General features: G+C 43.6%; 1 protein-coding gene and 1 long non-coding RNA gene across 3 annotated transcripts in view; one reads left to right on the top strand and one right to left on the bottom strand.

Annotated features, from left to right (window-relative positions):
* The window catches only part of HS6ST1 (heparan sulfate 6-O-sulfotransferase 1), a 192,005-nt gene that overhangs the window by 14,706 nt on the left and 152,572 nt on the right, over positions 1 to 24,727 (top strand). The window lies entirely within an intron of this gene.
* LOC308585457 lies at positions 7,590 to 9,469 on the bottom strand. Of its 2 annotated transcripts, none has more exons than XR_014007405.1 (2): positions 8,984 to 9,469; positions 7,590 to 7,927 (listed from the first exon to the last, which is right to left on the bottom strand). It is a non-coding gene; the product is annotated as an uncharacterized lncRNA (long non-coding RNA). The 2 variants fall into 2 exon arrangements; XR_014007406.1 differs by having other exon boundaries at positions 8,995 to 9,469.

Genomic DNA, 24,727 nt, shown 5'->3' with positions numbered 1-24,727 from the left:
GCTATAGCCCTCCACATGCCAATTAATTACAAAGGTTGCCCATTTTCTAGGAGTAGCTTTCCAGGGGGTTGTGGGAGGAAAGGAGGGGTGGGAAAGACATTGTGTTCATGGGACAAAAGGTGGGATCTAATAAATCCCTACAATAGAGGTATTTCAATAAAATAAGAGGTTCTTCTGTATCGTGGTGGGACTAGGTGGTCTTTGTATCCTCCACGTCTCTGATTCTAATGGAACACAATATTTATTCTTAATTATTGTTTACATTTATTAGTTGTCTGTTAACTTAGTCCTCAAGGGGACCAACTATACTTCGTTAACAAAAATTGGAATACAAAAAAAGCATCAAATCAGATATAATGCATTAGCCCCAAAATGATACAAATACTTTAAAAGTACAACCAATAGCTTCAGCCAAATATATATACTCTTATGCCCCCTACCTAATTTACTGAGGCTATAATCCTATAAACACTAATTTAGAAGCCCCGGTCATGTGCATAGGGTTGCATGATTGCATTGTGAGACTTTAATCCTATGCAAACTTCCCTGGGAATAAGTCCCACAAGAAACAGTGGGATCTACTGCCAAGTAAACATGCGGAGGAACTGTTAAGAAGCTGCTTAGTTTCCCCCTTAATCTCTAGATTTCAGGAATGGGAGAGGAGGGCTGGAGCAAGACTGGATTCAAGCCAGATGTTGAGTACCATAGAGGCAGACATTCAACAGAACTCTGGGTTGTCCTAGTACCTCCCACTCTGCTGGGAAGACAGAGAATTGACAGAATCTTGTGAAAGAGTCTTATCCAGCTGTCATCTGCAATTTCCTCAGATGTGCACAGTGGCACACTTTGACTCTATGAAACTCTTTGTGCTGTTGAAATTGACAGTTCTCTTGTTCCTAACTGAGCACAGGTTGGGTGGGGATTGTGGAAGAGAGGGGGGGCACAGTGAGTCCTTTCCTCGCCCCCATGATTCTCTTTGGAAATGTGTTGCTAACTGACTTGATTTTGCTGCTTCCTGTAAGTACATTGCAGAAATTGGTAATCGTTCCTTTCAACCAAGTCATACTCAAAGTTGACCCACTGAAATAATGGACTTAAAATCCATGGGCTTACTCTGAGTGTTGCTTAGTTGGGTACAACCCATAGAGTTCAGCAAATCACAGAATGCCAGAGCTGCTTGTGAGACATGGTTTAGACTTTTCCTGCTCATCCCTTGGATTTATTCTCCCTCCCTAGGGATTTGCTGAACCCCACAGCCATCCATGTTCCAGATGAGTTTTGTAGGATGGGAATCTGCTTATTTGATCTGAGAGGCAGTGTGAGTTGAGAAGTGCCTTGCAGATGGTTAGCAACTTTTAACACTCCCAGCATTAATCTTTCAACCTCCATTTCAAAGTTTCCCTGACTTCTTGCGTCTCCCCCCTCAAAAAAATACCCAACACCACCAAGTAATTTGTCTTGCAGTGGTTGTCCTTGGAACACAACTCCTTCATTTAGATTTTTGTCTCTTCTGCTTTTATCTTTGCTGAGAAAAAATAGGAGTAAACCCACCCAGTGCTTTCCCACAAGGACTTGGAGGTGTGGTTTAAAAAGAACTACGGAGAATGAACTTCTATATGGAGTTCAAAGGAAGTCTTAACAACAAGGCCTTTGTTTCAATTTGCATCCTGAACTTGTGTATAAAATACTGTACTTCCTGGCTCTGTAGTTTTGGCGTTGGCCATTAGTCATGTTTAAGTAGATTATAAGCGGAAAGAGAGGAAAAATAAAAGCCTAATAATAAATGAAGACTTGCACAAACCACATCAGTACTGGTTTGCTTGCATATAACGCTATGAGAACGTACGTCATTTTCTACAGAAGTCCACAAGAATGTTGTGCTGGTCTAAGCAATATTTGATGTTAAAGGGGTTCTTTGTCCATGTAAAGAATGAGCAAGGATGCTATGCACGGTCCTCTAGTGCTAGTCTGTTCAGAAGGTCCTGGAGGATGCATCTTACCAACCAAGGTCTGAAGTCTTCCTCTTTTGTAGACAGTGCATTAAGGAAATCAGAGGGTGTGGTATAAAGGCAGAGAAAGCTGCAGTTCCTGTCTCTTCGGTTTTCTGGAATCAGCTTGGGGCAAAAGTGTCTCTAGCTCAACCATCTTCTCCCTGTCTGAAGCTCTGGTATGGGGAAGTGCAAAACAGTGTTTGCTGTCCTAAGGTTACATTCTATGAGCCATGTATGTGTCAGATCTGGCAAATATTTTTTTCTCAGCATTTTTTTAACGAGTCTCTTTCGGCAGAAAGGAAGAGAATTAATCAAATTTGACTGATAAATTTTTATTTAAAATGTGTGTTTCCTGGAGAGGGGTGGGATCCTGTACCAGTTGAGATTCCTGCATTGCAGGGGGTTGCACTAGATGGCCCCCAGGGTCCCTTCCAACTTAAAAAGCTAACCTTAAGGGTGATGGGATCGATGCCACTGCAGTTTAAATAGCTTTTGTTTGCATATTGAAGCCATGACTGCCTTAACAAGAAGGCAAGGAAACACATCCTTCTGAAGTCTTTCCCCACTGAAACACCACTGTGGTTGGGAGAACCAAAGCGAGGAGGTACTCCCCCCCCCAAAAAAAAAAAACTCCATAAGTGTTGGGAGTCTCTTTCTCTCTCTGCTTGTTTGACATAAAACTTAACACAGTTCTAGATTCCCCTGGCACTCTGTTGTGAGAGAGTTGTCCACCTTGACTTTGTCTTACTCAAAAGAAACTGGCTGCATTGCACTTCTATAACCTTTGGGGTTTAGAGAGGAACAGAGCGTACGGGGTGGGATTTTTTTTTTTTTAATACATTTTGCAAACTCATTGCAAGCCAGGCAGATTTTGTGATGCATGACAGCAGTTGCCTCTTGATGAGCCCAGGGCATATGTGCAATTGCATTTTGCCAGTTTTGTGATTTGGGAAAGCACCCACGGGATCATTAGTATTAGCACATCTCAAACAGAAATGGGCCACTTCCTTACAGCAACAGCACAGAGATTTTCTTGAGAAACACCAGTGCAAGGATTGGCTTGGTTCAGGCTTGTTTTCAATTACATCTCTCTCTTCCTGTTGATCATTTAAAATACAAAAATAACCTCTTACCGTGGATAAGATAGATTTTGGTTGGGACAGAATTTTTATTTCCCTCGAAGCCAATCTGCTGATTGGTTTCTTGGGAGAGAGAGAACGCTCTGGTAGTATTTTGAATGCAAGTTGCTTCCTGTTACTATTCTTAAGAACTGGGTTTGTAACCAGACCAGGTACCCATTTCATATGCTGTTCAAAGCACTACCGATTTCCAGAGCAAGATTGTTTTTTTGCCCCTGCCCCCCCTCCAGTTGTTCACACTAACAAAATCAAAAACTGCAGACACAGGCCCAAGTCTTATAAATACAGTCGGACAGGCAGAGAAGATGGAATTTGGTTGGTTGGCATTCAGCCAGCAAAGCTAACTAACCCTACTGTAGGATTTGCAGCGCTCACACACACAAAAAAGAGGGGGGATTTGGTTTCAGTATCTTTGCAGAGTAACCCATCTGTAGCTAACTGTTTGCATTTTATATACTGTACTCTTGAAAAAGGAAAACACACAAAGCCTTTAGGTCTGGTCCTAGTTGTTGACCCTCAGATGGAGAAGTCACAGTGGTGGGGCTTGTTGTGTCCGGTCCTTCTCTTCCAGCAGATGAAGTGTCTCAGTTTTTGAAACCTGGATTGTACATTGAGGTCAGGGAATAAAATAAAGGATTCTCACCTCCCTTCCCACTCCTGTCACATTTTGTTGTTCCAGTACAAAACCCTTTCCAAAAACCAAGGGATACTTTTCATGACTACTCCAGAAGATGTTGTTTCTCTCCCGTTCTCTCTCGCTCTCTTTCACACACACACACACACACACAGAGAGAGAGAGAGAGAGAGAGAGAGAGAGAGAGAGAGAGAGAGTTGTAATTATGAAGAATGCAGGGTGGATAAAATTGATTTTAAAATATATTTTTAAAAATGAAGTCACATTTTATATTAAGTCACTTAAAAGACTTGATTGAAAATGAAATCTGAATTGAATAAAAACATAATGAACTCTACACTTATCTTTTGCAACTGAATAGAATTAACACATGCTTTCCTATGCAACAGGACAAAAATGGAGAAAATGTTTTATTTGTGAGGTCAAGTACTGTAAATATGTTACAGCAGGTCTCTTATTGTGCAGCATTATTGCAAACTATAAATATTTATGACTATAACAAAACAGCTTGAGCATTTATTTTCTTTTTCATGGCTTACTAACTTTACTTTAGGGAGTTCTGAGCACTTAGGCCATAGTTCAGTATGGTGTGTGGCCCCTGCATTCTATCTTTGTTCCCTTGCACATGCCCTTTTCTAAGAGAGAGTGTCCTATGTTTTCCAGCATCCGTCAAATCCTGAGAGCAGTTTAGTAGGTTTACCAAAAGTAAAGATTTATTTTTCTCCTATGCACAGTGTGTCTTGGGGATGGGAGGTGCTGATGGAGCAGTAGTAAAGTGAACAGCAGTTGGCAGATGCTACACTTTTCCTGTGAGTATCTCAATTCAGACTTCATGCCAAAACATAGTTGAGAATGCTTAACTTAGAATTTGGCGGATGTCTAAATGGATGGACCATGATTTGCGATCAGCCAGAAATCCAGAAACTAGTGTGTGAAGCAGGTTTGCAAACCGCCCTGAGACCTCTGTGTACAGGGCAGTACGTACCGTATTTTCCGCCCTATAAAACGCACTTTTTCCCCTCCAAAAATGAAGGGGAAATCTGGGTGCGTCCTATGGGGCGAATGCAGGCTTTTGCTGAAGCTTGGAGAGGGAGAGGGGTCGGTGCGCACCGACCCCTATCGCTCTCCAGGCTTCGGGAACACACCCGCAGCCTAGGCAGCCCTGTGGGAGGTCCCGCAGGGATGTCTAGGCTGCGGATAGCAGCCTGCCGCCCAGCGCGAGGGGCACCCTGAAGCAGAGCGCCCCCCGCGCCGGGCAGACATCCGCAGCGTGGGGAGCCTTGCAGGAGTTCCCCGCAGGGCTCCCCACTCTGCGGATAGCAGCCTGCCGCCTGGCGGGCGGGGCACCCTGATGCAGAGCGCCCCTCGCGCCGGGCAGACATCGGCCAGCCCCACAAGCTCGGGGGACAGCAGGGAGGCGCAGCGCCACCATCCCGCTGTTCCTCGACCTGGTTCGGTTTCCCCGACCTGCTTTTGGGGGGAAAATAAAGGGGGGGGGGAATTTCCTTTATTTCCCCCCAAAAAAACTAGGTGCGTCCTATGGGACGGAGCGTCCTATGGGACGAAAAATACGGTATATAAATTCAAATAATAATAATAATAGCTTGGCTGAATTGAGAAGCCATATTTACCATAGTCACTGTGCCTCAGAAATGCACACAAACAAACCAAACCCAGCAGCTGCATATATGTCTGGCTTTTCTGCTTTCAAGGACACTTAAGCTGAATCTAAATGTTTGTTTCCAAACAGGAAGTCCTAAATACTTAGTGTAATGTTATCTTAATTCCTGGGCAGCTGATCCAGGCCATATCCAGCCCCCAAGTGACTTTTGGTGACCTGCAATCCACACTGCCCAAATTTGGCTGCATTTGTCAAGGTTTTAGAGAGGCTTAGGAAACAGGAAGAAGCATGGCCTTCTTTCACCTCAGAGCTGTGCTGGTGTAGGAGGAGACAGTGCTACTTCACTGCTGCTATGGGAAACAAACATTGCATTATTGTCCCTCCAGGGTAGTACTGGGGCAGGAGGAGACCCTCCTACACTGGTGCTGCCCTAGAGAAGTTCCCGCCCGCCCGCCGCGGCTCTCTCTCTGTGTGTGTGTGTGTATGTCTGTTTGCTTGTCTGTTTCCCGCCTCACTATGGATGTGCATTTTCCCACCACTTGTCTGTGTCCATCCCCTCTGCAGAACGCATGCATGTGTGAGTGTGCATCTGCTTGTGAAATGGGCCCAGGTTGGCATGCCAACCCTCAGCCGAAAACCGACAAAACCCCAAAGAGATAGCCACCTCTGCCTTATTGCAAACTTTAATATAATTCCACATTTACCAAAATGGCTACCAGTCTTGCTCTGATGTGCCCGTTGGGGCATTGCATCTATGGCATACAATGCTTAGCATCTCCCAAATTGACTGCTTTACTTGGTGGTGGGCAACTCTCCAAGAGCCTCTGCTTGTACAGATTCGGAGCAACTCCGTAAAACCCGCAAATTTGTCAGAAGTGCAGAATTCAAATGTAATGATTAGAGATGGGCTATCAGGGCCACGGTTTTCCCAGCTATGGTTTTCCCAGTAGTGATGTATGGAAGTGAGAGCTGGTCCATAAAGAAGGCTGATTGCCAAAGAATTGATGCTTTTGAATTATGGTGCTGGAGGAGACTCTTGAGAGTCCCATGGACTGCAAGAAGATCAACTGTATCCATTCTTAAGGAAATCAGCCCTGAGTGCTCACTGGAAGGACAGATCCTGAAGCTGAGGCTCCAATACTTTGACCACCTCATGAGAAGAGAAGACTCCCTGGAAAAGACCCTGATGTTGGGAAAGGAGAAGGGGACGACAGAGGACGAGATGGTTGGATAGTGTTCTCGAAGCTACAAATATGAGTTTGACCAAACTGCGGGAGGCAGTGGAAGACAGGAGTGCCTGGCGTGCTCTGGCCCATGGGGTCATGAAGAGTCGGACACGACTAAACAACAACACATCAGGGCCATTGTGCACTCAGTAGCTTCATGGTGGCCTGCACTCCGTTTGTTTTGTCTGCTTCCCCCTCCTCTATTTCTGTGTCTGCTGAAGGCATTCCAGTGTAGATAAGCAGAGGGCAGGGCCATTCTTTCTCTAGCATGCTCTGGCTCTGCTCTTGCGTTCATTGTGCGCCCCTTGAAATTCCATGGCACCAGCCTCCTGTATTAATCCCTTTTCCTATCTGCCGTCTTTAAGAGGCAATAAGGAACTTGACTGCCTTGTGCCAAACAGAGTGGCACAGCTGCCGCCCACTTACTTGATTGTCTTTGGAAGCTGTGCCCAACAAGAATTTCATGCTACTCAGTTATCAGTGCAAGTGTGCTGTAAATGTGCAGGAAATATATTTTCATCTCTTTGTCATAAAAAGAAAACTAAGTGCATTATCTCTTTTGTATAGAATATGCAACCAAAATGTTTTGGGTTGTTGTTTTTTTTAAATGAGACTTCACTGGTTTTACCATTGATAGCTGGTTTTGCAGTCTATTTGCCACTCCCTGAGAAATTTGACCAGTGAGGCTAACAGGAGCAGGCCTTAGTTAGAACCTGCAGGCATGTCTTACTCTAAACATCAGCCTGTTTGCTTATTGCCACTGGCTCAAAATTACCATAATCACCCTAGGCTAATATCCGAAGGGTTAATATTTGCTTTTGCTTCCCAGAAGAGCTGATCTCTGCAAAGTGTGCAATGAGATGAGGGAAACATTTGTACTCTGCTATCTTGGTAACAAACACCCGAGGGTTGTCAAAGTAATGATGGCTTTCCCAATTGGGATGAGATTGAATAAAGAAAGATTCATTCATGCTGATCTTTCTGTTGCTGTTCTAGGTGCTGTATGACTTTACACTTTATTTTTATTGCTGCTTTTATTTCTTATTTCTTACATCATTCAAAGCAGAGAGTCACCCAAAGATTCTTTTGTAGAGTGGATGAGCAGAAACTCACTGGTGAGGACAGGATTTCTCTTTTCTTTCTACATCAGGCAAATGTTTTGATGTTCCAATTAGAAGCAGCCTCTTAAAACGACCATGTAAAGTTGGAGACTGTATGCTCCTTTCATAGGCACTTTTCGTAACACCACAGGCTTTGAGTTGTTTTATCTTGATGTGCATTGTGTCTCTCCTCAGAGCGCTAGGAAAATAGCAATGCTGATAATCAAACATAAAGATAAAATATTGAATAAATGTCATTAAAATTGTATACATCTAATCCACTTATTTTTGACATCTTTATCCTGCCTTTCTTTCTGAGGGGCAGCTAACAAAAGATGCAAAATACCAGAGTACAAAATGATGGTCGTAACAATGGAGAAAAATGGTTCCATAATGGCTTATCAGTGAAAGCCAAAAGCCAAGCCAGACAAAAACAACTTGAAGTGCTTCTAGAAAGTTATCCTCAGTGAGAAAAGGAATTCCACAGCTGGGAAGCATCTTCTGAGAGGGCCTTGTATGTGAAGCTTCATCATTTGATCACGCTACACAGGATAAGGTAGCAGCCTTTGGTTGCTCTTGGCAAGTGCCCTAGACCAGTGTTTCCCAACCTTTTTTGGGCAAAGGCACACTTGTTTGATGAAAAAAATCTCGAGGCACACCACCATTACAGCCCCGTGACGTCAGCGCGCAGCGTCACGCCGGGAGGGACGCACGAAAGTGTAAGTTTCAATTTTTTCCCCTCCCCCTTGCCGGGGAACCTCCAAGCTTTGGGGGTGGGGGGGGGAGGCAGCAAAGCGAGGCAGGAAGGAGAGCGCGGCTTGGCTGGGTGAGCTTTGGCAGGGGCAGGGAATGAGAGCCGCGAGGCGGGCGCTGCGGACGGAGGCGCTGCCCGCCGAGCTCGCAGGCAGCCAGGCAGGCAGACGGCGAGAGCCCCGCGCTGGGTGGCCTCTCCTCGCCGCCGCCCCACCTCTCGCCGCCCGACTCGCCCGCCTCCCTCCAGGCAACATCTCGCGGCACACCAGGCAACATCTCGCGGCACACTAGTGTGCCGCGGAACAGTGGTTGGGAAACACTGCCCTAGACTACAATAGGTGAGGTCATCTGCTAACAATACTGGGCCCAAGCTGTTTAGGACAGGTGCCAGTCTTTTATTGCCCACGCTGGCTGATGAATAGTTTCAGATCCCTATTTAAGGTGTTGGTTTTCACCTAGAAAGCCCTACATGACCTTACATCTAATGGAACACCTCTTCCCAGATGTACCTACTAATACCTTCAGATCACCTGTGAGGGCTCTTCTCTGTATACAGTAGCTCCTCAATCTGAAGGGTGGCCACAATAGTGGGTGGCTGAAAGGCAGCCTTTTTGTTGGTCCTTCCTTGATCTCATCTGCACTATACATTTAAAGCAGTATCATACCAATTTAAACAGGGTTCTGAGAGTGTTTAGGAAACCCCTAACAGCTGGGACTGGTAGGTCTGTGAGGGAAAGGGTCACCTAACAACTCTCAGCATCCTTAACAAAATACAATTCCCAGGATCCTTATGGAATGCTCTCTCTATGGAAACTTGCCTAGCACCCAGGTTGTTGCCTTTTTTGGTGCCCTGCTAGGACTTCTTTGTTCTCCCAGGCTTTCGACAATTCTGTAGTATCCATGTGAATATTTGATAGCTGTTTCAGTTCTGTGCTGAAAAAACTAAACTGGCAAGAAAACACCATCATCCAAGTGATCACTAGTTTACCATTTCAACAGACTTGCCCATCAGTGAGCAATCAGAGACACAGCACTGACTGGATGTCAATATCAAGAGTCAATGTCTTAAGCAAAGATACTTATCTCAATTCATTTGCAATGTGGAAACAGCAGCACTTCCTCTGTATTGTCTGGGCTATAAACAGGTTGCAAATACATTGTACAGCACTTAGGAGTGCCCTGATTTTGCTCAGGGCTTCTGAGCATGGCCATCATGTAATCAGATCTTGAAAAGAAAACATTTGCAAACTTTCAAAAAGACCATGAAGACCTAGACGCTTTGAATGCTCCTTGTTTTGGTTTAAGATATTGACTCTTGATATTGACTTCCAGCCAGTGCTCATTCCCTCTTGATTTTAGAAACTTAACTGCGGTTTTGCATGAACAACCCAGATTTTAGGTTCCCGTATTGACTTTGGACCAGCTAATAATATTGAACTGCCTAAATCAAGGGAACACAATTTGCATGTTGATAGGAAACAGTTGCAAAATTGTGCAGAGAATTATCACAGGTCAGCTCAGCCAATGGTCAGGGATGATGGGAGTTGTAGTCCAAGAACACCTGGGGACCCAAATTTGAAGAAGACTGTAAGTGATCCCTTTAATTGGAGATGCTGGATATTGAATGTGGAAACTTTTGCATGTGCTTATGATGGTCTGTAAAGGAGAAGGATCTTGCTGTTATCTGAATGTCGAGGTAGTAGCTAAGTTTGATTTGGTATAGAAAGATATATCTACACTGTTTTCTCCCCTCTAATTTTTTCCTCCTTTATGGTGCCTTGGGTTTCTGTTTGTCAGCTTCTAAACAACAGAATAAATCGGTGATTTTAAAGCTATTTCACAGTTGCCCTTACAAGTTTGTGAGTAGCTGTACTGAAATTGATCAGATTCTTGTTAATTTTACTTTGTTTTGGGAAATCTGTTTGGTGGAGCTGCAATTTTGTTATGGTTGCCGGTGTAATCTCAGGCCTTGTTGTGAGCAGAAATCAATTTCATGAAATTTCATGACGGGGGTTAAAGGCTCCCAGGCAGTGGAAGTGATTGCAACATCAAGGTGCAGTAACAATTGGCCTGCGGTTGATAATAGCACACCAGACTCAGTAAACAAATGCCATGGCACAACAGCCATTAGTTCAAATCTTGAACTTGGCCTGGGAGACGTTGTTTGGAACAATTTAAGCTTGGCTTTCCTGTTTGAATATTTGTGCATTATACATAATTATCCCACCTTCTGCTCTCCATGAACCCAAGGCTGCATGCAATAAAATAAAATAGCATCCTGTTTTTCAAAATGCAACTGTTTAAATGAGAACAGCTTTTAAAAACACCAGCCAGCACAAAAAAGTACTAATAACAGAATCTTGAAGCTGTGAGCAGCCCAGAGACCACACACCTTAAGAAACCGGACCCTAGTAATTATGTTATTGGATGTAATTGTGCACATTTGCATAGGGCTTGTGCTAGCATTCGGTTATTATAGCTTGGCCTTTACATGACTCCATTTTCTCTCTACACCTCTCCTTTAAAACCCGCTGCAAATTATTGTGGCAAAGTGGAAGCACTAGAGTGTGTTAAGGGCACCCTTGGAGAGGAGGTGGGTGGGGAGAGATATTCTTAATCTCCTTGTCTGGCTCCTCATTGGACCATTAAAGGCACAAGAGCTTGAAGCCTCAAGTATGATACACTGCAAAGTTTTCCTGCACAATCCCCATTGAAATGAATGATAGAGGGGCAGCTATGTTACTCTGCTGCAGTAAGACCAACAAAGAGTCCTGTGGCACCTTAAAGGCTCACACGTTTTATTGTGGTTTTAGCTTTCATGGACCAGAGCCCCACTGGGTTATAAATTTCAGGACTCCTTGGAATTTCTCTTTAAATGAATAGGAGCTAACCAAGGGAACTGCCACAATGAAGAATATGGGGCAGAGGGATTTTCTTCCACAGTAGCAAGAGTACACTGGGCAACAGGTTAGGCATTTAATCTTTCTTTAAACTTGTGTAGAATTTGGAGGGCAAGCATAATTGCATTTTTCAGCGTTTCCACTTCCAGTTGGTGGGTGTCGTTTTCAGGCTCAGCTTAAACGGTTTATTAATAACAGTTGCTAAAAATCTCAGCTGGTTATTTTAGGAATGATGTGTAGGAAACATTTAGTGTGTCTCAATTTGTTCCTTCTTAAAATAAGATGTGTGTGTGTGTGTGTGTGTGAAGCTGGGTGGGGGAGAGATTTGGTTTATGGGGGAAGGAAATGCCTTGAAATCTGAAGGAAACAAGAAAAGAGGGAGAAGTTGTTTTGAGTTGATAATGTGGGGACCTTCTTCCATCCTTTGCACCAGATGTTCCCAGACCTGGGAAGCAACTAATGTCTCTTCAGCTATTTTTCTTAGCAACTGTTACCAGGAAGGCCTGAACAATTTAAGAGGAATCGCAAGGACTTTAAATCATAACATTTAAGGCAACTCGTAGAAGTGCAGTCAAAATACTATTAGCTGTTCGAACGGAGAAGATGGGAGCCGGAAGAGGAAGTTGGTGGACCAGAGCCATAATTGCTCCAAGATAAATTTCAAGAGCAGGCTCTGAGATGACATTCCTCAAATAAAATCAAGGGTGACTCATGTTTGTTCGGATTAAGAGTAACACCAAATACATGAGACTATATTGACAAATATCCCAGATTTTTCGGGCTGTATTTTTGAAAACTATTTTGCAAGCCTCCTGGGGGAAAGCCTGTGCAAACATGCTTAAGTGGGGAAAACACGATACGAAGATCCAAGTTATGTCAAAAGTTTATACAGATCTTAAAATGTCAGGCTAAAAAAAACCCCCAATGTTTCCCCACCACCACCTTAAAGTTGGTTCTTATTCAAGTGTGCTTTCAGCTTTTCTTGTCAGTTTTAAGGTTTAATACTTTGGGGCAATTTCATTCTCTTCTTTTTCAGGGATATCCACACACACACACACACACACACACACACACACACACGCCCCAGAAGCATTTATTTCCCCCCGGATCTGATTCTCCTGATCAGCTGCACAAAACTCCATATCACTAGCTACCATTTTAAGCTTGTCCATGCCTGTCTTGTGTTCTAACCTGAGATTCATGGCCCCGTTAGCTGTTTTTAAAATGTCTGTTATTTGTGAGGAGAGAGAGTCGGGGTTTTCTTCTAAAGGTTGCAGGGCTGCAGCCTAATCAACCAGCAGTGCTTTTCTAATTTTCATTATGTATTCTTCAGAATCATGGACCTCTCCCTGCAGTGCTGTCATTGCCTGCTCCGTGCTGTGTCAGTTTCACCTGCTGGCCAGGTCAGTCTCTTCCAACAGAGATTCATCAGGTGACGTGTGCATGTGTGTGCATGTGTGTGTATGTGTAATACTGTTTGCTGAAAACTTTCCTATGTCACCAGGCTTACAATAAAGGAAAAAAACATTTTCTTTCACGGTTAGTCTGTGATTCTGGTTTTCATGTGGTTTTTACTGAAATCTGACCTATAAGTAGGGTTGCCATATTTCAAAAAGAAAAACCAGGACACCCCAAAGGTTGTTGAGCTTTTTTTAACAATAAAATTAAATAATGTGTGAAATAACCCTCAAGTGTTTCCTCGTGTCCTGTCCTGTACAGCCCACCCTGGCGTCATGGTACCTCCAGATCTTTGTGCAGAATATCTTTCTACTCTTCCCTTCTCCTCCCAGTGCTATTAGTGTCACTGGCAAAGGGAAACAATAATGCTATGTACCTTTTGGAAACAACACAGATATATTCAATATTTTGTAGAATCTTGTCTGATTCTGTATGCTCTCAAAACAACCTCGTCTTTTGTTTTGTTTCCGGAGGGAAGGAAACCTTTTTTCATCATTCACATCCACTCTGAACCTATATTCAGTACCTTATTAGGAACTAGGCTTTAATGTTATGGAATTTAAATAACAACATATTTTGGAAGTTTCCCTCAAGATCAAGAGAGGTGAAATACAATAAGGGGAAATGCAATTAGGCCTTCGTTTCTTGTTTTAACATCTCGGGAAATATGGCTTATCTTCTTCCTCAATATTGTTGGCACTGTTAATGAAAGGGCCTTCAACAGAGGGAGAAAAACAAGAGTGTTGTTTGCACGATGATTACTTTCCCAAACATGGGGGAAACTTTTTCAAAGCATTTGATTACATTTCAGTCTTTGCTTATTCTCTGACTGCTCCTGGCTGCCTTCATCACAGACCCCCCAGTTAAGGGTACTTTGAGACAAGCTTGCTCTGTGGGCAGTTCTTGTTTTGAAAACTTGCAATGAAATCTTTGGTGTTCAGCTGATTTTGCCAATATGGTGACCACCTTTCAAAGCCGGTTCCATGTAGATGAAAATGCCTAAATGGGATAAGTGGTGGCCCACAAATATTGCTTAACTCATCTGTGAGCCTCTTTTATGCTCCTTCAAAGCAAGTTCAGGGAAAGCCTTCTTAGTGGTGGCACCCTAGCTTTGGAATTCTCTTCCCTCTGAGATACAGGTGGCACAGACTTGACTGGGTTTTCTTCATCAGCTGGAGTGCTGGGCTTGGACTTGAGGGCCAGAGTGGATATCATCTATCTACTTTGTTTTCTTAAGTGACTGTGTTGTGTATGCAGTTCTGTTTTTAATTGTATCCTCCTGCGGAATTACAGGTACATTTGCAATGAAGAGTGGGTAGGAAATATGATAATTAACCACTTCCCCCATCTTTCTCCAAGTCCTCTGGCACCTACAGGCAGCTTGGGAGAAAGGAAGGCATTTCCCTGACTTTATGCTGGGGCTATAGAGAAATGAATAAGCAGGGAGAGAGCGCCCTGCAGATGCTTCACCACAAACACCCTTTGACCCTACCTCTTTGGCTGCTCTCCAGGGCAGAGACACAAGAAATAGGTTGGCTGGTTGACATTCTCTTGCTCACCGAGATTTGGATAAGACAAGAAACAGTGCAAGACAACTCCTGCTGTTTTCCATCTTCTCCAAAGGGCAAATCAAATGAGAGCTCAGGAGATGGGATTTATGCTTCCTTGATTGTCCTTCTCACCAGGGGAACACTTGGAGAGTTGGTGAGTGGATTTGTGGATGCCTGCTGATAACTGGTTTTCAGAAATGGCAAGTATATACCGCACCATGTGAACTGCAAGGGCTGTCATTTTTCTGATATCATTGGGTGAAACACATTAAACGTTGCACCAGTTTATGCTCTGTGTGGATGATGGCTCACTGAATTATCCAGAATTAGCCTACTTTGGGACCTTGTCTTCCAGAAGTCTACATCACTGTGCAGTACAAATTGGAAATATCCCAGTAGATGGTGCTCAAGAATGTGCGTCATTGTTTATTGGCTCTGTGTGACTATTAACATTCGTTGCCTGTACACAGGCATTCATTCATGCATGATCATTATGTACAGAACGGTATGAATGCAGGTGCTTCTGTCATCAAATCACTGAGCTGAACTATCATGTTCTGGGAGAAAAAAATTGCTGCTGGGAGCTTGGCCAGCAAATGGGAGCATGCCCAGATGCATGTCTGGGCGATCCATTCCATTTGTTGGTTCAAGAGGCAGCTAGTTACTACAGTCAGGAAGATGAACGGGGGACCAATAACCAGGAAGGTAAGTAGTACAGCAGAACCACAAGCACAGGCAAGGCGGGAATTGAGATGAGAGGAACCTGGTGAGGCAGATGGAATAGGGAACAGGGGAGTCCTAATGAGGACAGATGGACATAAACATAGTGCAGCAGGGGATTGGGCCTGACCCAAACCCTTCGAGGCTGATTGGGAAGTCAGCCAATCAGGTTTCAGAAAGGGCAACTCTCCTGTTTCCTTACTGAATGTTATAGCCAGGTCTCAGGGCAGTTAGCTGTAGGTGAAAACAAAGCTGCAAGTATCCAGTAAAACACCGACAGCCACCAATGTTTTAAAAATAGGCTTCTAGGGGATTTCTGCGTTAACACAGATAACCTTTTTTAAATAGGTGTGGCTCAGGATCTTGTGATTGCTATTGAGACAGAGCCATGATTGCAGTGTCTGCTGGGTAGAACATGTATAGCAGCTCATATTCTGGATATAGATTTTTGTACTGGACAAAATAGGGGGTGATGTTTGGGTGGGAGTCCATAGATCACCACTTTGATGAAATTGGAGTTAAAGCTCTAATCCAAGGGTTGCCAACCTGGTGCTCTCCAGATGTTGTGGACTATTGGCAATGTTTGCTGGGGCTGAAGGCCATTACAGTCCATAGGAGGGCAGCAGGCTGTCTGCTCCTTATATGACATCTACAAGGGTGGAAGGCCAGTTAGAAAGGTCCACTCCTGAAGGCTAATAAATGTGGATGAGACCCAGAGGCGTTACAGGAATATTTGTCTGACTCTCTCTGCTATTCTGTCACGGGCCTAGAAGAAAATGGGAAGCCTGTTGTGCAGTTGACACAATAGTTCATAGACTCCCTCTAGTAACAGCACAGACACCTTCTTGCTTTACTGGGAAGCTAGAGTCAGTTATGAATAACACGTGATTTAGAAATAATTTGAAGACTTCTTCTTTGGTAGCAGTGGAAAGAAACGTTCTTCTTTCTTTCACCACTGTTCCCATGCATTCTCATTCTGCAGAGCTTTTCTTAGTGGTGAGAAGGCCAAAGGTTGCCCATCCCTGGTATAAAGGACTGGTGCCAGCTGTCCTTAAAGAGGCAGTGGTCAAACTGTTGTTATTGAAGCCTTCCCTTGAAACCAGGTGTCTGCAAACTGGATGCCAGTTTTTAATGGACTATCTTCACCTAGGTGATTGAGCAGGTGGTTGCTTATGAGCTCCAGGTGCTCTTGGACAAAGAGCTTGGTTCCAACCAGGATTTGAGCTGGACACTGCCTTGGTCTGCACACAGCCACTGCCAAGGGACAGAGGGTGTAGCCCTGTTGATGATCTCTCAATGCTGCCCACCACAGCATCCTTCTGAACCACTTAATTAGGTCAGTAGTAAGAGGTACTGCTTTGCAGTAGCTTTGTTTCTATGTTGGCTGAAGTCTCCAGAGAATGGTGCTGAAGACAGTCCTTATTTTACCAGCAGGAATTGTCCTGTGAGGTTCCCCAGGGTTATATATTGTCTCCCCTTATTATTAACATCTACATGAAATTGTTGGGAGAGGTTATTCAAGGGTGCAGAGCACGGTGCCCTCAGTAAGCTGGTAACACATTGCCGTATTTCTCCTTTCCTTTCTGCAGTGTGACAAGAGTCTTCCACGAATGACTGCTTGAGATCAATAATGGACTAGATGAGGGTGAATAAATTGAAACATAATCCTGACAAGATTGATTATTGTGGGTGGGCCCAGTGGTATTGATGGGGTCAGACGCCATAGGAAACAAGCTTATAGTTCAGAAGTTCTTAGACACCCAGTGCCAAGGGTAGTTTGAATGGGGGGGGGGGTTGCTGTGTTCAGCCACCCAGCTTTTTGCTGTTCCACTTTCTGTAGGCTGAAAAGTGTTGTGTATGCTTTGTTGATTATTATTATTATTTACCTGACTACTGTAATGTGCAATATGTGGGACTGCCCTTGAAACTGTAAAATATGGCAATGCAGCTGTTAGCTGAAGCAAACCAGGACTTTGGACCTGCACTGGCTACAAGTTTGACTACCTACCAATTACAAGGTGCTGATTTTGACTCTGAAGCCTTAAATTGCTTGGGTCTTAGCTCTCTTACAGAGCACATTTTCCTAAATGAAACTCTGTATGAATTAAGACCAGCAGTGAAGTTAGGTAGCAAGAGGGTACTTCTCAGTAGGGACCCTGTAGTATGAGTCTCCCCGTAGAGCAGAGCTTTCCAAACTTTTCAAGTCGGTAACACACTTTTTAGACATGCATCGTTTCGTGACACAGTAATTGAGTTTTACTAGCAAATCAGAGGTTAAACCAACCCCTTTCCAGCCCCGAAAGGAGCGCAGGGAGTGTTCGTGTGACACACCGACACACTACAGCTGACACACTAACGTTTCACGACACACAGTTTGGAAAACTCTGCCTTAGAAAGATGCATCAGGCTATTTTTGCCAATTTTAGGAGATTAATTATCTTTTTCTATTTTAAAAGTGATTTCTTTGTCAGACTTTTATGGTTTTGATTTCACTTTGCCTTCTATCTCAAAGTTGCTGCTGCTTTTTTCCAGATCCATTAGGTTTTAAGTTGTTTTGATAGGGTTTTATTTTTTTGCCTTAATTTTCTTGTGCCAAGGACTGCTCTTGGTAGAATGGTAAGCTATCAATTTAGATTTAATAATTAAATTCCCAGATTTGGGTCTTAGTGAGCCTCTGGGGGAGTTTGGCAACAAAGGGGGGGGGGTGGAACCACCGAGAGTCCTCTGTGGGTCTCAGCTGTCATGTGTTTGGCTCATGCTATTAAGAGGCTGCTCTTGACTGACTGGGGCAATTGTGACGTGAGGCAATCATTAGGTGTATTAAGCTTCAGCCATTTGGGGCTTTTCTAGGCAAAATTCGAAGGCAGCTTCGTGGAAGAGTGCATTATATTGGTCTAACCTTGAGCTTGTTGGCAGTTGCTACTGTTGAATCAGTGAGAAAAACGGTTGTGGGCTTCCCACCAATTGGAAGATAGCACTCAGTGCCATTTGTGGCCTAGAGCAGGGTTAGTCAATATGGTGCCCTCCCAAAGTTATTGCAGCTTCTGTCAGCCTCAGCCAGCATGGGCAATGGGCAGGGAAAGTGGATATTATATAGTCCAACAATATCTGAAGGCACTATGTTACCTGTCTCAGGTCTAGAAAATAGCAAGAGTTGTCAATTACCTCAAACCTGAATGCCCAAGGGAGCTGAATGCTCTCAGTGACAGTGAAAGGCATTTTTACCCAGCACTATTACTTCAGTACTGCCTGGATTCAGTTCCATGCAAACGCTCAGTCCGACCATGGCCAGATGCTCAAGGTGTAAAACCAAGGTAAAATGAAAAAAATGAAAGCCTGAATATTATCCACATATTGAGAGCGCCAGACTTAATTTTGCTTTATCCAAGAAGGCCCTGTTAAAAGTGGGCGGAGTCTGAGTCTGAGGACCAATCTTACAAATGCCCATCGGACCTCATCATTGTCACAAGAGTGTGTATGTGTTTGTGGGGGGGGGGGATATATCTGTATCTGTTGGTGATTAATGGTATCAAATGTAAGAACTGACAAGCTTTAATGGTGATCCTGTGGATGATGTTAGGGAGTAGGGTGGTAGCTGATGGCTTGGGAATTAGTGCACAATCACTTTTAGTGTTCACTTTATGCAAAGTTTTGCATTTTATGTTTTGAGGAGGGGAAACAAGTAATATCAAAAGCAGTATTGTGATGATTTGGTAGATGAGAAGTAATTGTGACTTCCTTCACGTCTTGGGACGGCCTCTTGCGTCTGAATGCAGAACTTAAGGCTCTGGTTTTTGCTCCCAGGGCATCTGGTAGCCAGCTACTGAATGCTGCATGGAATGCTTTGGTGCTTTCAACAGCCTCCACCCTCTGCAAAAGAGCATGGAGGAGAAGAAAAAGAATAAGCCTTAAGCAGAAAGAAAAACAAACCATTATTGTTTTAATCACAGCAGCAGAGAGGTCATAAATCTAGAAGGCAGGTAAGCAGTTGTAGGAAATGCACGTGGGTGAAAAAGGGTTAGATTTTGCTCTAATGATATTTTAGATGCTCAGTGACCCTGGTAAAGCTAAACTTTCACTGAGTGAGTAGCACAGATAGAAAAGCCTGTGCAAAAAGCAGATAACCGCTGGTGAAAGTTACTTGAGCAAAAGAAACCTCCCCAGAAACCTTGCCCGCACTATTTTCCGTTCTTCTCACAAGTTCTCCTTTCCCCATAATAAACTTCCTAAGATCTCGGTAATTTAAAGTGTGGTGCCTGGGGTTCATGTGTATTAATGTGGGGAGGGGTGTGTGTTTCTGTCTCTCCTCAGTGATGTCAAGGGAGCTTTTATGTTTGGAAGCAGACATGGTCAGAAGCGATATTGTTTCTTCTTCTTTTTACTAAGGAGAGTTTTCTTCTTTCCTTTTCTTTTCAAAAAAGGGGGGAAGAAACTCATTATTGAATTTCACAGATTTTTATTTTTTGTCAGATCTGTTCTGTGCAGAGCCTCCACATCCAAAAGATAGCTTGGCATTTAAAGGCTAAATGGGGTGAACCACAAACATGCCTTTGAGGCTTTTTTTCAAAGGTTCCCTCTTCAAAAGGCTCTTTCCCCTCCTCTGTTAGAAAAAGCATAGAATATGGCCAGAGATTTTGAACAGTAGGCTAGAGCAGAGGCCTCTTGGGTTGCTTGAATCCCTCTATGTCCCTCTGTGATCTGAACATCTGACAGGCTCTTGTTTTTCAGAAGGATCCTCATTCTGGCTGCCTCTGCTTTGTGTCCTTCAAGGAGGAGACACACACAGACTTAGGGGACCTCTTGTTGTGTTTCTTCTAGAGATGCTGACCTTGCCTTCATTCACGGAGCATTGCTACCAGAAGCTCTGTACAAGTCCACCAGTTGTAAAGGGTGGGTTTTTTTTGGGGGGGGGAACGTGACATGTTTTCAGACAAGATAGTGGGTGCACAGTTTTGCACTAGGAATGTGTTGGAGTTGGTTACTGTTGGCTATCTAATGGTTGTAAGTAAAAGGTTAAGGACCCCTGGAATGTTAAGTCCAGTCAAAGGCGACTATGGGGTTGTAGTGCTCATCTCGCTTTCCCTAATGGTTGTACTCAGGGCTGAAAGAGCTTCGTAAGCTGGTCTGTCCCCTGCCTACAACTAATCCTTCCTTGGTAGAGCGGTTACGGCTTCTAACAAATTGTAATTGTGAAGAAATGCACATGTTGTTTTCATGCATGACAGTGTACACTGTGATTCCCCCCCCCCACACACATGCACACAAAGAAGATGTGTGTAAAGTTATCCGCAAGCTTCTAAAGGATTCCTTTCAAGAAGAAATTGTCTGAAATTTGGCTTTGATTCAAAAAGTATTTAATTGGGGCATTGGGCAAGACTCTTTGAGCTGGATTCAAACATGTTTGCTTCTGGGCATTGGACAAGGCCCTCTGTGAGTAGATATAATAAAGGAAAAAAGACAAGCCAATTTTATGGCCTTCCAGCCTTGGCCTTGACTCTCTAGTGTTTTATTTGATATTTGGATCATGTCCTAATGTCTTAACTCAGAAGTTGGCGTATCTAATTTCTTGATTAGTTGAAAACTGCTTCTCCTTTCCAACTTTGGCGCTCAAATGCAGCTGGATGGGTACATGCAGCTACTGAATAGGTTAACATGTTACTTTTAGGAAATAGGACAAATTTCCTCAAATCAAATCCGTTATTTCTCTGACCTTTTATTATCAGAATGGGCTTTGTTTATATTCTCAGGACGTCGACTGCATGAAGCATATCTTACTGCATTGTGAGCAGTACGAGCAAGCAAGGGACCAACTGATTAAACCCCTACTGGCAAATCTTCCAGGAAAATCTGAAGCCTCCCATATTAAATATCTTTTGGATGACAGGTCTAATGATATTTCACTGGCCGTGGCAAAGTTTCTTTTGGAAGTCAAAAGAAAGAAAGATCATCAAGCTCGAGACAAAACAAAATGACCACCTTGGTTTCTCTCTCTTTTGTAGTTGGCTGTCTTAACTGTATTTTGTTCTGAAATTGTTCTATAGGTCTTTGGACCGCAATAAAGATTTATTATTATTTATTAGAGAAGATCTCCCTCCATGCCTTTGGCCTGCTGTAGCAGAACCCGACCTTTGTAGAAAATCTGTCTGTGATACCCAGAGGCCTTGGCAAGCCTCCTATTTTGACAATGCTCCTCTGCACCTTCTTGATTTTGCATTACGTTTCTCAAGGAGCCACTTTCTACTTGTGTTGTTTCCCAGCATGCTGGGAAGGTTACAGAACCATCGTGGATAGTAGCCCTTGATAGCCTCGCCCATCATCAGTTTCTCTAATTCCTGCTCAAAACCATCTAAGTTGGTGGGCATCACCATATCTTATGGCAGAAATTTCCACTGTTTAGCACGGTGTTCTATGAAGTAGTATTTCATTTTGTCTGTCCTGAATCTCCTACCCTGCAGTTTCACTGAATGGCCCTGCATCCTAGGATTATGGGAAAGAGAAACTTTCTGTAAACCTCTATCATGTCTTACTAATCTTTTCTTCTAAGTTTCAGAAGCCACAAACACTGTCACCCTGAGAGTGTGAAATGGCTGCCACTTTCCCAAAGACCTAATCCACAAACCTCTCTCAGGTTCTCCATGTCAGCTCTCTTGGTCTGAAGGAAATGAACTTGTTCCAGAGAGGCAGGAGCTCATGGCACTGAGCAGACTCCCATAACTTCTGTCCCGTTGGTAGATTGCTGCGGACCCAACACTTTACTGGGGCTTTCTTTCACCTGGAACTCAGTTCCGGCACCTCTCAGGTGGGCGCCATTGCCATTCTAACAGAATGAGGGAGGTGTTCATGGTGAGTTCCCGCACCTGTTTTTCTAGAAGAATAGCACTGCATTTCATACAATACACCACATAGCTCGCACACCCCTGTTGACTTTCTTCCTTCAGAACTGTTTCATTTATTGGACTTATTCATTGGAAAATGAGAGTGGGGATGACAGCCCTGTCCTCCTGCCCAGCTCCTTCTCCTCATTCTGTTGCTAAACTTGCACAGCTGCTTAATTCACCTGTGTGTGAATCACATGCTTAATTCACTCCACTGTTTACCTTGATGCTTTGTCACTGGGGATGAGACGCTTCTATCCACTGGGACTTCCCTTGTGATCATAGACCTACCTTCCTTTTATACTCCTTGTTGCTTCCTCCAACAACTGAGGCAGCCAATTAGGTAAGAGTGTGTGAATCAACTACTGGGCTGCGTCAGACTCCGGTGAATGAAAATTTAATATAAGTTGAGCCTCCTGGGAATGCTGATGTTTTATCAGGGGAGTCGATAATCAGTCATGGTTAAGGAGAAGATGTGGGTTGTTTGGAACCCATCTGGGAATGCAAGGGTCTACCTTACTTTGCACTTAAGCAAAACCTATACAGTGGTACCTCGGGTTACAGACGCTTCAGGTTACAGACTCTGCTAACCCAGAGAACAGAAATTGCGCGGCAGCAGCAGGAGGCCCCATTGGCTAAAGTGGTGCTTCAGGTTAAGAACAGTTTCAGGTTAAGGATGGACCTCCAGAACAAATTAAGTTCTTAACCCGAGGTACCACTGTACTTAGGGTTTTAAAGTTTCTCAGTTGAAGTAATATCTACGCTGATGCTTTAGTCAGTTTATATTCTGTGATTGTAAGTTGTTTAAAGCCCAATACAGTGGTACCTCGGGTTAATAACTTAATTTGTTCTGGAGGTCTGTTCTTAACCTGAAACTGTTCTTAACCTGAAGCACCACTTTAGCTAATGGGGCCTCCTGCTGCCGCTGCGCCACCGCTGCATGATTTCTGTTCTCAACCTGAAGCAAATTTCTTAACCTGAGGTACTATTTCTGGGTTAGCGGAGTCTGTAACCTGAAGCCCGAGGTACCACTGTATTGAAAACAGTTTAAATGCTGGAGCCTGCACTGGAGATGATGATGATGATGATGATGATGATGTAAGCTGCACTGAACTTCAGCTGAAAGCTACACTGTTGTTGTTTTCATTTTTAAACTGATTTTTCCACTAGCTAGGTCTATACTGTGGCCCTTGCTGGTACAGAACTCTACATTAATTTCCATCCTCTTTCCCAGCTTGGGTTTAGTTTAGGTTTGTCATCATTTAGTAGGTGAAAGTTTGTGAAAAGTTGGGCAGTACAGGGGGTTTTTTTGCCCCAGGAGTGTGTCTGTCAGCTGCTCCTGGCCTGACTTTTTGATATGAGCCCCAGTAATGACAATAATAGTTCTGATTAGTAGCTTGCTGTGTATACATGATTATTTCCAGTGGGTGGTGGTGTGCAACTTGGTTTTGCTTTTTATTTAAGGCTGTTTGATTTGCAGCCTTAATTTGGAGGCCCTTTCCTTGTTGCTGGCAAGTGACCTGATAATATTTTAGTCTCTGTCTCTTTTAAACGATTGAGGCTCTCAACTAGAAAAAGGAAATTCTTTCACATTAGTCCATTTGAACAGCAAGGCAATTTTCCACATGGTGGCTTTATGGAAATGTGCTGCAGCTCCTTCCAACCATGACCAGGACATTATAGGAAATGTATTTTCATGGAAGATTTGCTTCAATTGCCAAGTGCAGGGTGTGGTGGCGGTGGCAATGGTGAGAATGGTGTTTGTTCTGTTAATGGACAACTGTGCGCCATGATGTGAATCCCTTCTGTTAAATTAAATTGGCTGTGTTTCCCACCATGACCAGCTTGTCGCTACTGATGCATTGTTCCTTGCCGTGAAGACCCTGCTGTGTGATGTGGCAAGACATCTTCTGGAGAGAAAGTGAGACACACATGAGGTGTGTGCAAAGAATTATTTTGGGGAGGCTGTCAGACACAAACAGTTTCCATTGGCAGCATCCACACTAAACCATGGTTTAGTGTTTGGAGGGCAAGCCATAGTGAGCCTCAGGTTCACACACTTTCCCCTCCGCTCCCTTCTGATGTGGCCACAAGGAAAATCAGAGTTTTCAGGTTAGATTAACTGTAGTTTTAGCATTATGTGCAAACAGAGTCATTGGAAATGTGCTTCTGTACACCTAGCTACTAACAGCAGACAGCATTTATTTCAGTAAGCCATGAATTCTTCCAACACCCAAAGGGCATCCTCTTGATGTGTTAAAACTAAGTATATGGGGAAGCCTTTCGTAGCTTTCCTGAATCTCTTGATTTTGTAAAATTACCATATAAGGCATTTCTCCACCTCTCTTTCTGTTTAGCTCCAAGTCGTTTTATAAATAAGCAAATAAATAAATGTTACTTTTTGTGTTTTTTAATAGTGTGTTTAGTTTTGATAATATGAACCCTGCTGGACGTAAGCTGCTGCTTGTACAGGTCTCCCTGGATTGCTTCCACTGGGCATAATCAAAGCAGAGTTAAGTCCCATTGAATCAATGGGTCTTAAGTGCTTAATTGTGCATTCAAGCCCCATTGATTTCAATGGGATTTAAATACTCAGAGCTTTCTCTGGATTGCACCCAAGAGAATTTGCACATCTCACCCAGAATGCATAATTTTGATTGCATTTTTTTTTCTTTAAAGGAGCCTACTAGTTCTTAATGCCACTGGGGTGATTTTGGTAATTAGCTGACAGGGGCACTGATGTTCGGTGGCTAATTATCA

This window comes from Podarcis bocagei (assembly GCF_964188305.1).
Source record: "Podarcis bocagei genome assembly, chromosome: 4".
Taxonomy (NCBI): domain Eukaryota; kingdom Metazoa; phylum Chordata; class Lepidosauria; order Squamata; family Lacertidae; genus Podarcis; species Podarcis bocagei.
The sequence above is the reverse complement of the archived record's forward strand: the minus strand, read 5'-3'. Positions and strand labels throughout refer to the sequence as shown.